At 41.1% G+C, this 17,384-nt stretch overlaps 1 pseudogene across 1 annotated transcript; it reads right to left on the bottom strand.

Moving 5' to 3' along the window:
• Window positions 1-7,670: 7,670 nt before the first annotated feature.
• On the bottom strand, window positions 7,671-13,279 carry LOC309566898 (syncytin-2-like; annotated as a pseudogene). Its single transcript has 2 exons — window positions 12,640-13,279; window positions 7,671-7,676 (listed from the first exon to the last, which is right to left on the bottom strand). The product of its transcript is annotated as a syncytin-2-like (transcript).
• Between the last annotated feature and the right edge of the window lie 4,105 nt (window positions 13,280-17,384).

Genomic DNA, 17,384 nt, shown 5'->3' with positions numbered 1-17,384 from the left:
TAGTTGGGAATCATGGGAAATGTAGTTCCAAAACATCTGGGGTGCCAAGGTTCGCCATCACTGATATATATACACACACACATGTTTGTATGATATATTTATTCACTATTATGTATTTACTATTACAATATGAATTGTACAAATGCATGGTATATATCTTTTTTATGTCAGTCCTCTTTTTTTTTATTATTTATATATGTCTGTATTTTATCTGGATTATGTGATTTCTATATATGTGTCTATCATGAAAATAAATTATCATTTTGTGACCTACCTAATCTTGTTATTTAGCAAGTGACCTACCTCATTTAACTACCTCAATACTGGGCACTTAAACCCCCTTCCTTCCCAGACCAATTTTCATCTTTTAGCGCTGTTGCATTTTGAATGACAATTGCGCGGTCATGCAACATTGTACCTAAACCAAATTTGTGTCATTTTTTCCCCACAAATAGAGCTTTCTTTTGGTGGTATTTGATCACTGTCAGGTTTTTTCTTTTTTGGTGCACAAATAAAAAAAGACAGAAAAGTTTGAAAAAAAAAAAAAGTTTTTTTGTTTAGGTTATAAAATTTTGTGAATAGATACGTTTTTTCCTGCACTGATGATGCCGCACTGACAGGCACTGATGAGGAGACACTGATTGGGTGGCACTGATGGGGTGGCACTGATGGGGTGGCACTGATATGCAGCACTGATGGGCACTGATAGGTAGCAATGATATGCAGCACTGATGGACACTGATATGTGGCACTGATAGATAGCACTGATATGTAGCATTGGTGGGCACTGATAGGCAGCGCTGATGGGCACTGATAGGCAGCACTGATGGGCACTGATCGGCGGCACTGATGGGCACTGGTGGGCACTGATAGGTGGCACTGATTGGCACTGATGGGCGGCACTGATTGGCACTGATGGGCGGCACTGATTGGCACTGATGGGGGGCACTGATGGGCACTGATAGGCAGAACTGGTGGGCAATAATGGGCACTGGTGGGCAGCACTGGTGGATGGCAATAACGGGCACTGGTGGGCAGCACTGATATATTGCATTGGTGGGCAGCACTGATAGGAGGGCACTACTGGCAGGCTGTTTGCCATCCCTGGTGGTCATGGGTGGGCATCCCTGGTGGCTCTAGTGGCATCCCCTCCCCCCTGGGCTGCACTGGTAATCAATCATCTGATTACCAGCACAGACCCCCCCTGTGATCAGTGAGTACTTAGAAATACTCACTGATCACCCCAGCTCCAGTATCGATCCTCTTCTTCTCCTCCCTGACAGGATCTGTCAGGGAGGAGAAGAGATCGAAGCCGTTACAACGGCTGTATTTACATTGCATGACGGCTGTGATTGGACACAGCCGTCATGTGATCAGGAGGGCCAATCACAGGGCCCTCCTGACGCATCTTGTTGCGCTGTGTCCGAGGGACACAGGCACATCGGGATCGCGCCGCTGCGCGTACCCGCAGCGCGTACCCGCAGCGGCGCGATCTCGCTCCTTCTGAAGGATGTTCCGGAACGTCCATTCAGAAGGACGAGACTCCCACCCGGCCGTATATGTACTATGGCCCGGGTGGGAGGTGATTAAAGTCCCATGACCATTGTTCCTTCTTTGTAGTTAGCAAATTTAGTGTCTAAGTGCCACAGTATTGTAATGACATGGTTTATCCTAAACTAGACATTTTCACAAATCACATATGGAAAAAACATAAATTTAATGATTTTCAAAGGAAATATGTCACATGCAAATGTAGAAAAAAACACAAAAACATACAAAAAATAAATAATAGTGATCTAAACAATCATCCGTGCACTCAAACACAACTAAACTTAAAGTAGTAATTTGGTAAATAAAAAAAAAAAAAAAGATATTCATACTTGTCTATACGGCTGTAGCATCAGTCTGATGCTACAGTTGTCGTCTGCCAGCTCAAAGACCAAGAACTGAACAAGCACATGAGTTTGGTTATATACCAAACATTTTAAGGTTCATATTCCATCTGCTAAGTTGGGTCAAAGGTTTCTGGGACCTTTTCAGATTCATGCTCAAATACCCCAGTCACCTTACACTTAAAACTTCCTGATAGTATGATGAATAACCCTGTTTTTCACAAATCGCTACTAAAATCATTTTATGAAAATACTTTTTCTGGAAGACTTCATCCACCTCCTCCACCTGTTGAGGTACAGGGTGAAGAAGAATTTGTGGTGGAAAAAATTATTGATTCCAGAATCATTAGGAACAAATTACAATATCTGTTTCAATGGGAAGGTATGGGCCAGAAGAAAATTCTTGGGAGCCTGAGAAGAATGTTCATGCCCCTAGATTAACAAGAGAATTCCGCCACAGATTTTCCTCATAAACCTGGACCTAGGACATCCAGGGTACTGTCAGGGATTAGACTTGAACGTGGGACCGCCGCTATGTCTGGCAATGACTCTGTTTGCTGAGCCACCTGGAATGCAGGAGAGTTCCCCGGACAATTCCTTGAATGATCCTGCCTTGAATCTTGTTTGTCTTGAACCTTGAACTCTTTTCTTCTCCCATGAACGTCCTGATTTAAGCCATGTCTCTGCACTTCCTGTTTGTCAGATTATTGTGCTCTCTCCAGCCAATATCTTGCTTTTGTCTCTAAACAAAAAAACAAAATAGAGGCGCCTCTTAGTGTAGACTGCAAACAAAATTTATTGAACATAAACAAATGCACTCACATCTGTATGCATATTCATGCGATAAAAACCATTCCGGTAGTCAAGATGAGTAAGTGGATAGACGTTATCCCCGGTCTGTATAGCTGTTCCGCTGGCGTGCAGACTTCTTAGATGTACACCGACAATGCAGCGAAGCCGAGCTGTGCTGACACTGAAGAGGAAGAGGATCGCCGTGCTACAGTGGGAACGAGGCTTGGTACAGCGTCGGATGTCGATGATGTCATGGAGGTGCGACGCGTTTCCGAGCGTGCGTACTGCCGGGGGGAGAGACGGCAGTCGCGCTCCTTCTTCAAAGCTATCTATCCTATTCTCTATAACATTTTTTAAATAAATTAAACAGAATTGGTCCCAGGACAGAGCCTTGGGGTACCCCACTTACCATTCCAGACCAGTACACGTTATTTATCACCACACATTGGATGCGCCCCTGTAGCTAGTTTTCTATCCAAGAACAAACCCTATGGTCCATGCCTACAGACCTTAGTTTGTAGATTAAGCATTTTTGAGGGACTGGAACAAATGCTTTTGCAAAATCCAGATACACCACATTCACAGACCTACCCCTATCTAGATGGCAGCTCACTTCCACGTAGAATGTTAACAAGTTGGTTTGGCAAAAACTACCTTTCATAAAACCGTGCTGATTACTACTAATGATACTGTTTTCATCAGTAACTTCTTGCATATAGTCCCTTATCATCCCCTACAATAGTTTACAGGAATATCTCTGCCCTTTTTTGAATGTTCAAATGTGCAAATGAAGTGGTGCTGCACTGTTAGTACTACTGTGCAATAACTATTAAATACAGTAAATAAATATTATGTGATCTGTTTACATATATATGAAAGCATAAGCAATTGCAGTGATTTTTCACATCTTCAACATATGTGAGCTAAATGTAAACGTTTTTTTTTATCTGAAGCCAAAAAAGATCTATGGCTATGTTTGTTTTTTGACTGCTTAGAGGTATGATTGCTGTTAATTGACTGCAAAATGTAGCAACAAGGTAAAAAGGAAAAAATCAGCGCAAAAATACTATATATATATATAGTCCTCTAAAAATGATATCACCCAAATTATTGTGACTATAAGTGAAATATGCTTAAAAATATTACTGTCAAATCCTCATAGTATCTCTAGTATACAAAAATATTGTTCAAAATATTAGTGCAAATATGTGCAAAAAACTATATAAATCATCAACAATTCAAATATGTGACAAGCTATCAACAATTCATATACGTGACAAACTCAATACAATAAGCATTTAAAATATTAAAACATTGGTGATCAATAAAAAGTCCCAAAAAAATGCAAAAAAGTGCAAAGAAATAAATGTCTGTATTCAACAAATTTTCAACAGAAGGTGTGCGCCAAGAAACACCCTGTGTGCTGCTTCCACCAATCACCCCAGACTGAGTCACCAGATGGAGTGGCTGGTAAAATTATAAACCAGTTATTAGGCCTTTTTCTATAAAGTATATCCAGTATGCAGGTTCATAATCCACTTTAAATGGTCATCCTTAGACAGGCAATCACATATAGTCAGGCAGGGATGTGTCATGTGTTAGGAGGAAAGATGAATCCGCATAGTGTAACTCCATAAAACACATAGACTTTTATTCAATAAAGGTTCATTTTTTTCAATAAAGTTTCAACACATTTAACAAGTGTCATCCTGACACTAATGGTTTCAGTATAAGTATTAAAATGCATTAAAAGTGATCAATTCAACACACTCCTCTATGTGGAGATCGTTCATCTCCGACTGCTATACTCCAAGCTGTGAGCCAGAATCAGACCCACGCAGTGTGTTAAACGTCCTAGTCCCGCCCTACTAGTTTCGTCATGTGATGTCCTCATGGAGCCATGTGATCTAAAATGGCTCCAATTCTTGCAGTGAGTGGATATACATTCATAATCGTTTTAAGTAATATAAATTGCTTCATAATGCTTCAAAAATAAAAAATATAAACAATATATAAAGTCAGTCTCTCTTGTACTTTTTTTGCCCACTACCTCTTGTGCTTAAAAATCTTCTGTATTTGATAACTGTGTCACTCAATCTCTACTGTGCTCTTAGAACTCTCACCTCCTTTTTACATGTGTCTCAGCATAAATCATAAATCCTTCACATGCATGGATCCCTCTATGGGTTTTCTCCACTAAGGGCCCTCTTTGTAGGAATTCCTTCTGTTATAGATCTGTAAGTGGGTGCCTTTTACTTTAAGGCACTCCTCTATTTTCCAGAGGTTTGTCTCACACAGGGTATGGAAACATGTGAAAAAAGGCTCCCATAGTGTAATAATGTTATAAACCTCTTAATATATTAGACTACAATTACTGCACTTACAAAAAAATCTCTTGTTACAAGCATATAATCACAAGAATCGGATAAACATGTCTTCAGGTCCCTTGTGTACTTCCGCTCACACCCTACACGTTACGTCACCAACACGTGACTTCCTCAGGGGATTTCTGTTTTTCTTTTTTAAATATTGGTACCACGTGAGCTTTTTCCCAAACATCTGGTACCACTCTTGTCAGCATGTTGTTCATAAAGATTAGGAATATTGGTCTGGCTATAACCTGACTGAGTTCTTTAACCACTTGCCATCTGCTCACATTGCTGCTACTGCGGCAATGTGGCTCGTTATCGTCCAGTGACGTAGACCTACGTCGCTGGACTCCGCCCCTTGTGGGCGGCGCGTGCACGCCGCCGGAGGCTCGCTCCCACTGTTTTCAGTCACAGCGGGAGTCGGGCCAGGGGAGGAGCGGCGGCGATCGCCGCTGCTCTTCCCCGATCATCGGGGAATCTAGTTTGGAGATCCGCCCGCTTGTGTAAACAGAGCGGGCAGATCTCCTCAGTGACAAGGAGTGACAGATTGCAGTGTTCAGCATAGCTGAACATGCAATCTGTCCTTGTGTCACTCAGTCATCTCCCCCCCCCACACGTTAGTAAGTAATAAAATTAACCCCTTCCCTGCCAGTGTCATTTTTACAGTAACAGTGCATATATATAGCACTGATTACTGCAGTAATGTCACTGGTACCCCCAAAAGTGTCAAAAATGTCAATCAAACCCTGTAAAGTTTAACGAACAATACAGTCATGGTTGTTATACCCCTCCTTTTGCTTTGTAAAAAGGTTATAGACCTATTATAATCATTGGGACTATACAGTAGGTACAGGTCAATTCTATATCACTGCATGGTGGTGCACTTTGAACTCACTTACTAGCAGGATTTGTTACATGTTTTTTGGTGAAGGGAAGAATCAATGTTGGAATTTAATAGATATTAAGGGATTACATGTTTGCAGCACTGGGAGTGTGGCATCACATCCCAGCAGGATTTCAGACTGAAACACGGGAACTCTTATTTTTATTTCTTCACCATCTGCTTTGAGTTTACCTTATTTGATACACAATGTGCGTTTATCTATTGCAATTATTTAATTAGTCCACTGTGAATCTTTTGGGTTATCACTTTATCTGTATTTCTAAGCACTACATTTACAGCAGTGCAACACTTTTTTAACATTGGTATATTTTACATTTAATTTTTCAAGGGAATCTCAGTTTCATATAAAGTAAACTTAATAGCTTTCACAAAGTATAGAATGACTTTATATTACTTTCCCTAGTAAATGCAAGGTTCACATGTTGTGAATACTGTATATACCTGTTCTTCGGGCTACTTCGAACTAATGAGTGCATATCTATTAATATGTAAATTACTAAACATATTTAATTTTATTCTATGCCTAATTTCTAAAGATATGCTTCTATAAAATAGCTTGCAACCAATGTAATAGCAATTAAAGTAAATCATTAATTCACATGGAAATTTTAGTATGGACTTAATTCAACTTCCAGAGTTAATTACAGCTCAAAATAGGTTTATCTTGTGATTTGAAATAACTAACAGGCAAAATGCCCCCATAAAAATAAACTTTAATATCAGTAGAATAACATCTCAGAACGTCATACTGCAAATCAGGTATATGAGTCTGGAGTTCTGTAAATGGTGAAAATGTATTATTAGTCACTGTGACCTTTTCCACATACAGAAGATTATCATCCAAGCTACAAGGAAAAGCAATGGAAATGACTCATTGTACATTTAACAAGTGACGGGAAAGGGAGAAATGGAAGTGAGTCGTTCAACCATGCAGCAGGTTGACCATTGTTAATTTTCAAAAAGCTGCATCATCAAATATCTTAGTATCCCACACATTTGTCCTTAGGTAGAGTGCATGAAGTTATTGGCTTACTGCACCAACGAGTTTTTGTGTTGGATGAAAGACTTTATGAAAGTTACTTTGGTCTTTGCATTGAAAGAGATCTTCTTTTAAGACCTAAAAGTTACAGAATAAACACATTTTTTTTAGGTCTTATATAATATATAATAGGACAAAGAGCAACTGGAATACTGCAGTAAGCCATGGCAAACAATTATAAATAATTGACAATTAGTGTAAATTAAACAGTGATACATTTGGAAATCTGATTGCCAGCAGAGAGTCTCCTGTACATGAGTCTTATTTGCAATAGGAATAGGAATTTGATATAGAAAAATCAGATTGTCTTTGCTGTCATGAAACTTAGCTATAATCAGGAGTGTGATAAATCTTTAAGAACCCTGAATTAAAAATGAGAAAATAAGTGACATAGGGACTAATGGAATGAACCACAGTACTTGGTATGGGACCAGGAATCTGACACTCTTAGATGTGTGCCAAATTAAGAGGATTCTGCAGGCATAATAACTCTCGCAGAGAGTACATTTTCAGCTTTGGTTGACTTTCCAAATCAATTCCAGTGTTGCTTCTTAATTATACAAGAGACAGACACACTTTCAAATCCTACATCTATTGTCTTTAAATAAATATGTCACTAACACGTTGAAGTAAGCCATTAACTACAACTACAACAGTAGACTAAAGTTTAGCAATTACAGCTAAAAAGAATGAAAAAAGTAAGAAAAGCACAAAAAATCTAAGATTTGCTATAATGTATAGTGCAAACCAGGATTTGCAACTAGTTGGGCCTTTTCACTGGAGGTGAACATTTTACCAAGTTACCTACTAAAGAAGCTGAGAATGTTCACACAATGAACTGTGTGAAGATTCACTTAAATTATCAAATCATGTGCAAAGAATTTTTATTTCACGTGTCTGGATAATTGAAGTGAATCTTCCCTCCCCACAATTTATTCTCAATGTCTTCAGGATGTCTATGTTTGTTTTCAAGGGTGGTTGCCCACTTGCCCTTCCCTTCCAAGTCTCCTCTGGGTTATCTTGTCCTTCACAGCAGCCGATCAGCTTGAATGCTGTAGTTTGGCACATTCTCAGAAATAGCCAAAGCATTAACAGAAACTGTCACTTGTCAGTATTCTGGAAGAAAGAGTACAGGGCTCAAGATTAAAACTTAAGCCTGGAATATCACGTATTGCCTAACTGCTCTGCCATAAGCAAAGTCTATTGCTCTTTTCATATACATAAAAGCAGCAGATTCTGCATTTTCCACAAACTGTCATTTTATTTTTATTTTTTTACAGTGCTGGGCCTGCTGGTTAATTGCAATATAGGTAAATTCTTTAAGGGTAGGAACTGATGTGATTGAATAGCATGTACAGGGCTGTGTAAAACTGACAGCACTATATAAATGACAAAGAGTTAGTGTGGCGTTCATTGTTCAGTTAGTATTATGACACCTGTTTAGCCTTAGTGCTGGGAAAATGTGAGTTTTATGGTTTTTGGTTTTCTTTTTAAAATTTTTTTTTTCTGTTTTTAAGATTTTTTTTAAAAAAAAATGTATTCTGTAAATGATTTATACTTATCGCTGAGTGTCCTGCTGCCAGCATACAGTTTAGCTGTTACATTTGTCTTGGGTTCCACCTAGTGGTAAAAGTGTCAATCCTACAATAAATACCAGAACTCGGTTATTAGTGTTTGAACCTGTAAGGTTTCCATCCTCCCATCATTGTTCACTCTAACAAGAAGCATCCTGGGAAGTTTAGGCTCCTTATTTCAAGAGCACATGTGAAGAATAAACAGTTATAAATTCCTGTCATTATCTTAGCACATGTCTACAGTAGAGAACTGCACCTGTGTGTTGTCTAAATTGCAGCATCGCTGGATCTGCTTGTACTCAGTATCTGCCACAAGTTCAGTAACAGAAAACACTATTGTTGTATTTGATGTATTGTTACTGTATGTTTCTATTTGTTCCCAGCTTGTTCCCAATGTCGCCTCATCCTGTTCATTCCAATAAAGCCTCAGAAGTTGTTAACACAGTCAGGTTTATTGATGGAGTGGAAGGTTTAGTTGTGTGCCAAATTGCACATAGGGTAACGTGTAGCGAGGACAGAACACTGGGATCTGATAGGCGGGACTGATGAGTGGAGAGAGGTTCCTTTGGGGCACAGAAATGCGATGTTGCACTCATTTATTTGTCTTAAGAAATCAATATTATTCCATCATTCAGTAAATGGATCCCTAAAAGGGAAAAGGACTGTGTTTTGATGGAGGTGGCCACAAGATGAAAAAAGCTTTTTTGGAAGATCTTATTGGACAAAAAATATACACCACTGTTTTGAAGATTGGCTATTCTTACATTTATTGCATTATTTATTTTGAGGACCTGTGAATGTTTCACTGAACTGAAGAGGTGATCACTTATATATTTGTTATACATTATCAAGGACTTATATATTGTGTTTGTATCCATCACTTCTTATGCACTTTATTTGTATATATGAGTGTAGCATCTCACAGTGCATTCCAATGGGAAATAAATTTAAAAGAGCCAAACCTGGCTGGCTTAGCCGTAATGTAAATAAACTTATTAGGGGAAAAAAAAATGGCCTTCAAGAAATATAAATCGGAGGGGAAGTTATTGGCTTTCCAGGTATACAAGGAATTAAATAGGAAATGTAAATCCAAAATCAAAATGGCTAAAATCAACTTCGAGAGACAAATAGCGGAGGATAGTAAAAAGAACATTAAGAAATTGTCTAAATATATCAACAGCAAAAAAACGAGGTCAGAACATCTTGCACACATAATTAACGATGATGGGAGGATGGTTACAGAGGACACGGATAAGGCAACTGTGCTTAATGCTTTCTTCTCCTCAGTCTTTACACAAGAAAAGTAGGGATACACTGACCATGACGGTTTGGTTAGCAGTACTTCACAGGACTTGCCACTATGGCTATCAGAGGGTGAAATAAGGGAAAGGCTAGATAAAATTAACACAAGTAAATCACCAAGCCCAAATGGCGTACATCCGTGAGTACTTAAAGAACTCAGTAAGGTTATATCGAGACCACTGTTCTTGATCTTTGGTGACAGTATTTTGACAGGAAATGTACCAAGGGACTGGAGAAAAGCTAACATGATACCGATATTCAAAAAAAGGCAGAGGCATGTCCCGGGAAATTATAGGCTGGTGAGCCTGGCGTCAATCGTATGTAAACTTTTGGAGGGGATGATAAGGGACTATATCCAAGAGTTTGCTAAAGAAAACAACATCATCAGCAGTAATCAGCATGGGTTTACAAAGTGGCGTTCTTGTCAAACCAATCTGTTAACATTCTACGAGGAGGTTAGTTGTGAGCTAGACAGTGGGAGACCTGTGGATGTGGTGTACCTAGATTTTGCTAAGGCGTTTGATACAGTTCCCCACAAACGCTTGATTTATAAATTAAGGGCGACGGGCATCGACCACAAGGTTTGCTCTTGGATACGGAACTGGTTAAAGGGGCGTGTTCAAAGGGTGGTAATAAACAACGCATACTCAGACTGGTCTGGGATTGTAAGTGGGGTCCTCCAAGGCTCAGTTCTGGGACCAATTTTGTTCAATTTATTCATAAGTAGCATTGAGGACAGGATCAGTAGCTCGATCTCAGTTTTTGCAGATGACACAAAATTGAGCAGGGCAATAACTTCACATCGTGAGGCAGAAATCTTGCAGAATGACCTGAACAAAATAACAGAGTGGGCAACTACATGGCAAATGAGGTTTAATGTGGATAAGTGCAAGGTATTGCACCTAGGGACCAATAACATAAAAGCAATATATAAGCTAGGGGGGGGGGGAACCTCTGGGGGTATCAAAAATGGAGAAACATCTGGGAGTCTTAGTGGAAGATAGATTAGGCAATAGCATGCAATGTCAAGCTGCAGCTGCCAAAGCTGGCAGAATTTTGGCATGCATAAGGAAGGGGATGTATTCCAGAGATAAAACTATAATCCTACCACTTTATAAAACTCTCGTCCAACCACATCTGGAGTATGCTGTCCAGTTCTGGTCGCCAGTCCTCAGAAGGGATGTATTGGAGCTTGAGAGAGTACAGAGAAGGGCAACAAAACTTATTAGGGGATTAGAGGACCTTAATTACGAAGAGCGTTTAGAAGCACTAGATTTATTCTCCCTGGAGATGCGTGAGAGTGGACATGATAGCGATTTACAAATACCTCAAAGGTGATCAGAGCATAGAAAAAAACGATTCAGTCGCAAGGAATGCATGAGGACACGAGGTCATACAATGCGTTTAGAGGATAAGAGATTTAACCACAGGCTACGCAGGGGTTTCTTTACTGTAAGGGCTACAAGACTGTGGAATTCCCTGCCACAAATGGTAGTAACTGCGGGGAGTATGGCTATTTTTAAAAGACTCTTGGACATACATCTCAAGGATCGAAACATTCAGGGGTATGAGAAATGAATACGTCCACACACACCTACACAGGTTGAACTGGATGGACTATTGTCTTTATTCAACCTCACCTACTATGTAACATTGGTGTGTGGAAATCCACGCACCGCAGTTAACAATGAAACCCATGTGTAGCGGAATTTGCGCCTAATACTACACAATTAAACCAGCGTGTAGAACCATGAATGCTGCTCTGATCAAACTCATGCATGCATTCTCGCCACTACTACTGGCGTGAATCCCATTCAGCAAGGCTCAGAGAACAATGCCTAAAAGGATTATACTACTGTTCCCATAGACGTAAAGCTATCTGCAGTGAAAGAACCATGCTGTTTCCACTATAGTGATCAGGCACAGTAGAAAGACATGACCATGTATCTCTTTATAAAGGCAGATAGATATCAAAATGATATTGACTTCACGGAGCAAAAATATCCCTGCCGAGCGAACAAATCTGCGCATTATACAAGGGCCCCCCACTGGTGGTCATATCCTTGCTGCTTGATACTTTAACTCCGCAACTCAATACACATAAATCTCTACCTGCAAACAGACCCCCGCATAGCGCATGGAGTGTTCGCTGGCTATGTAGAGCGAACACATCTGCACATCTAAAGAAAGGTTTTCACTGCCAGTAGTCTTTCCTAAATGCCGATTCGCCCGCACACGCTATAATGAGCATATTGCAAGCAAACTGACAACAGGAGCCATAATAACAAGCTAAATAAAACACATCCTGTAAAATGTCCACACTAGTCCTAATAAAACTTCCACAACAGTCCCTCCTCTTTGTCATATGCTCCCATGTGTCCCTTGATGAATCTTGATCTTTTTTTTCCCATATAAAAAGAACAGCTTTTCTCATACATAAAAACAATCAATTTAAAAAAGTTAAAAAGAAAGATAACGGAATCAGTGTGGACACATAGACTCAAAAGAAAACGAATGTTGACACGTGTGTTCCGTTCTTCCGGAGGTGACTCAGAGGGGGACATGAGGTTGTGGGTCGTATTGATCGTCGGTCGGTTTGGAATCCTCAGCTTCTGGTGCATGGGTTCGATTTCAGGAATTCTCGTCTCAGCAATAAGGATTTGGTCGTTTGCTCGGGCTTTGGTGACTCGATCGATCAGACAACAGGAAAATGTCACCACGGCATATAGAAAGAATAGAAAAAAAAAAACAACATAAGTATATTTACTCCGATTTCCTTCAACCAAGATCCAATGGAGAACAAGGAAATCCCCAAAACTTCCCAAAGCCTTAAAAGGATTCCAACCTTCACTAGCTATAGCTCTGGCTCTGCCTTGCAGGGAAGTAACCTTATCCATATGGGCCTGAACCTTGTCACTGGTATCTGCTATCCAGGTACATAAGTCTTCTCCTATGTATTCAGAGAAACCCCCCTTGGAAGCTAACAGATAATCAAATTACATCTTTTCCTGCAGTACAAGAGACTTCATTTGTCATTGTTCCTGAGTAATCTCCCATACTGCTTCAACGGTCTCAATCTCATCCTCAATCAATGAGAAATTGTTTAATCGCTTCATAAGTTCAATCCCCCACCCTGTCCAAGCTGGGAACCAAGTACAGGCCAGGTCGTGGTTGGAGAACAGTTCCCTGCTAGCTCTCCCTGACGCCCTTGCCTTCCTTCGCAACAGCAGGTCCTCATGATCGGCTGCAATGTAGGATGCCGGTACAAGCTTCACTAAAGCACATGAACCTCTCCCATTAGGGGGAATTACCTCATAAGTGGCAGAACTACGTAAGAAATAATATGGACCTGTCAGAATTGTACAGGAAGAATTTCTCTGACGGTCACGGGCACTTAGTAGTAACATAATAGATTGGGTGATTGCTCCCTCAGTCTGGACATCACATCCTTCTTTCCAGCAGATATAATCTGGTATATTGGTGTCATTAAAAAGACCAGGTTTTTCTTTGGTAAGATTGACTGTTATACCTTTCTCACAAGCGGTAGATCCTAAAACCTATTCCCTTTGCCAAAACTAAGGTTAAAGCACATCTGTGGATTACCTAATTGTCCCGATACCCACACTGGATTAGAAAGTGAAGAGCAGGAGCCAGAGCTGACGTTATAACTATAACTATTAGTTCTATAGATCAGTGTCTCCTGGTCGTCTTTGCAAGTTTCTCATATTTCTTTATACCAATAGGAATGTCGTATATAGCCTGAACTGCTGCCATTGCTGTGGTGGGGATTTAGAGAAAACCCAGCAATTGGTCCTGTTCACCATCTTAGCTAGTTGGAGATGCATTTTAACCGGTTGCCGACCGCCGCACGACTATATACTGCGGCGGTCAGCCCCGGCCAGGCAGAGTGACGTATCGGTACGTCACTCGCCTGTCACTGACTTGCGAGCCTATCGCGGGCGGGCGCGCGCCCGCCGAGGCGCGCGCCCGCCGCGGCTCGTTCACAGGCAAGTCAGTGCGTGTGACCGGCGGACTCGATGTCCGCCGGCCACACTACGATCGCTCCTGTGAAGGGAGAAAGACAGAGCAGCTTGTGTAAACAAGCTGCCTGTCAGTTCTCCCTGTGTAAAAGTGAAGATCTGACCGTTCTACTATGTAGAACGGTTGATCTTTGCTTTTACACCAATAGCCATGTCCCTACACAGTAGAAAGCACGCCCCTAGGACACACTTAACCCCTCCCTGTCCAATAAAGTTAACCCCTTCCCTGCCAGTGTCATTTTTGCAGTAACAGTGCATATGTATAGCACTGATTACTGCAGTAATGTCACTGGTAACCCCAAAAGTGTCAAAAATGTCAGTCAAGGGTCCGATCTGTCCGCCGCAATGTCGCAGTACCGAAAAAAAAATCGCAGATCGCCGCCATTATGCGTTAAAAAAAAAAACACCAAAAATGACAAAAATCTTTCTCTTTGTTAGTAAACGCGATAACTTTTGCGCAAACCAATCAAAATACGCTTTTTGCGATTTTTTTTTACCAAACATAGGTAGCATAAAACAAATTGGCCGAAAAATGTTAAAAAATTTTGATTTTTACTTTTTTTTTTGGGGAATTTCATATAAAAAAATGTGAAAAATATTGTTATTTTTGCAAAATTTACGCTCTTTTTTTGTTTATAGCGCGTGATCAAAAAATCGCACAGATGATCAAATACCACCAAAAGAAAGCTCTGTTTGTGGGAAAAAAAGGACGTCAAATTCGTTTAGGTACAGCGTCGCACGACCGCGCAATTGTCCGTTAAAGTCACGCAGTAAAAAATCGCAAAAAAACCCCTGGTCCTTTAGCAGCCAAATCCTCCGGGGCTTAAGTGGTTAAACAATAGGCTGGGATGCTTTTCATTGTTACCCTCGGTAAAATACACTAAGCTAAGAATATAAATAAAACCGATACTCCTCATTCTTTGATGTAATTGAGCAGCATCTTGCAGTGGCTGGCGTGCACCCAGTTTTTGCATCCCTCAAGCTTTAAGGAAGTCGGCATTGTCAGTTGAACATGAAATGGCCTGTTGTATCTCGGTTCTAATCATGTCCTTTGATGTTTCCTCACAATTACCCAGTCAGCTGGTTGAATAGAATGTACACCGGTTATTGTGTCAGGGTCCGGGAGAGACTCCCGAACCCTATGATGGACCTTTTGAAGCTCCCTTTGCAGGGACTGTACATGCCCCATCAGCTGAGAATGTAAAGATATCAGCTGCTGAGAAAAGTACAATCCAGTCTTTGGTTTACTCCCAAACAAAACCTCTTGCGTGATAACCCATGGGGCTGTCTAGGGGCATTCCTGATGGAGTAGAGAGCCATTGGGAGACATTCAGGCCATGGTTTTCCAGTATCAGCCATCATTTTTGAGATTCTGTTCTTAATGATCCCATTTAGCCAATCAACCTTACCACTACTTTGGGGATGATAAGGGATACGTAATCCTTAGTTGATGTGAAGAGCCTTACATACCTCTGCAAAGATCTGACCGGTGAAGTGGGAGCCACAGTTCGACTCGATCGTTTCAGGTAGACCCCAGCGACACGCTATATAAGACAGAATCTTTTTTGCGGTGTTGGTGGCTATGGCTTTGCTAATAGGCCATGCCTCCGGCCAACCGGAAAACATATTCACACAGACCAAACCATGCTTGTGCGGCCCACTCTTTGGCAATGTTTTGAAATCTATTTGTATGTGCTGAAAGGGATATTCCGGTTTGGGCGAATGCCATTTTTTTACAGCCACGGTCTTACCTGAGTTGTGCAGTGTACAAACCAGGCAGGTAGCGGTAAAGTTAGCGGCTACGGTAGTGAATCCAGAGGCAATCCAATGTTCCTCCAGCTGTGTGCACATAACTGACTAATGACCTGGATAATGAGCCGAATGTGCTATCATTGTAAAAAGTGATCTTGGTAAACACCATTCACAACCAAGATGTCATCTGAACCCTGTGTAGCTCCCAAATCCATCCATTTCCACCTGTGACTGCAGTTTCTTAAACTCTTCTAGAGACACATCAGAGGAGATGGTCAGCATCAGGGTCTTCATCACAGGGCTCAGAGCACCTTCCTTACCAGCTCTATCCACCAAGGTTTTCCCATTGGCCTCCATAGTCTTATCAGTACTATGGGCCTTCACTTTCAGAATGGCTATCTCGTGTGGCAGGCAGAAGGCCATGAACAACCTATCAATCAACTCTGCATGTTTCACCGGCTTCCCCAAACTAGTCAAGAACCCTCTTGTCTTCCAGATACCATCAAAATCATGTGCCACCCCAAAAGCATACCTCGAGTCTGTATAGATGTTGATCCTCTGATCTTTTTGGATCTCACAGGCTCTTGCTAGTGCCCACAGCTCAGCTTCTTGTGCAGACATATGGGAACTCAATAAACCCTTCTCCACAACTTCATTGACTGTAGTCACTGCATAACCTGTGTATGGCTTACCATCCAGGGTGAAATACCTGGAACCATCGACAAAAAGGTTCTTAGCGTCTGGGATGGGAGTCTCCTTCACCGGACTGACAGCTGCTGATTACCATTCCATCAAAGAAAGAAAGTCATGTTGCTCCTCAGTGTGTTGTCCTACTAAGTTAGAAAATTGGTTATAGGTTGAGAGATTAGTACTGTTAGTCTGAAAGTTTTGAAAATTGTCATGTGCCACACCATTATCTCCCTCCCTCTCTTCCTCCTCAATACCAGGAAGAAGAAATGCTGGGTTCAAAATGATGCGACGTCTTAGAGTCAGGTTAGTATGTGTTAGGAGAGCCACTTTGTACTTAGTCAATCTGGCAGCAGAAAGGCGTTTTGTCTGGGCTTGATTTAGGATCTCCTGCACCAAATAGGGAGTATGGAGGGTCAATGGAGAGTCACCTACTCTCTGTAACAATACAGCACAGGTGTACACATCCCGGTGAGCCTCGGATGACTGGATCTAGGGTAGTTGACAGGTACATGATGGGTTGGTACATGAACCTGTGTAGTTGGGTCAATACTCCAGTTCCATGGCCCTTGCCTTCATGGCAAAAAAGATAAAAGGGGAAGGTCATAGTTGGGCAGACCTAAAGCAGGTGCTTTGGAGAGTTCCTGGGTCAAATCTTGTAGGATTAACCAGTTGTCAATAGACAACTTAAAAGGTGTTTGTGGTATTAATTCGTAAAGGGGTCCCAATTTGGATAATATATATAGGACCCAGTCTCTGCAGTAATTGGCAAGTCCTAGAATGGCTCTCAATTGCAGAGTTCCAAGGTCTCTGGATGTCTTTCAAGGTCTCTACTCTCTGGGTGGTTAGATGTCAGGTACCCTAAGATATGCAATGTCCTAAAAAGATTACCTTCTCCTTGCAGCCTAGCCTACAATGGAGAGGTTCAGTTGTTTGCAAAGACAGTTTCTACCTACCAACCTACGGTTGGTGTTATTTCTCCCGAGAAGGGAACCTTGCCTCTAAGACCTTTGGATATCAAAATGGTTTTGGC

This window comes from Pelophylax lessonae, assembly GCF_965119305.1.
Source record: "Pelophylax lessonae genome assembly, chromosome: 11".
NCBI lineage: Eukaryota > Metazoa > Chordata > Amphibia > Anura > Ranidae > Pelophylax > Pelophylax lessonae.
The sequence above is the reverse complement of the archived record's forward strand: the minus strand, read 5'-3'. Positions and strand labels throughout refer to the sequence as shown.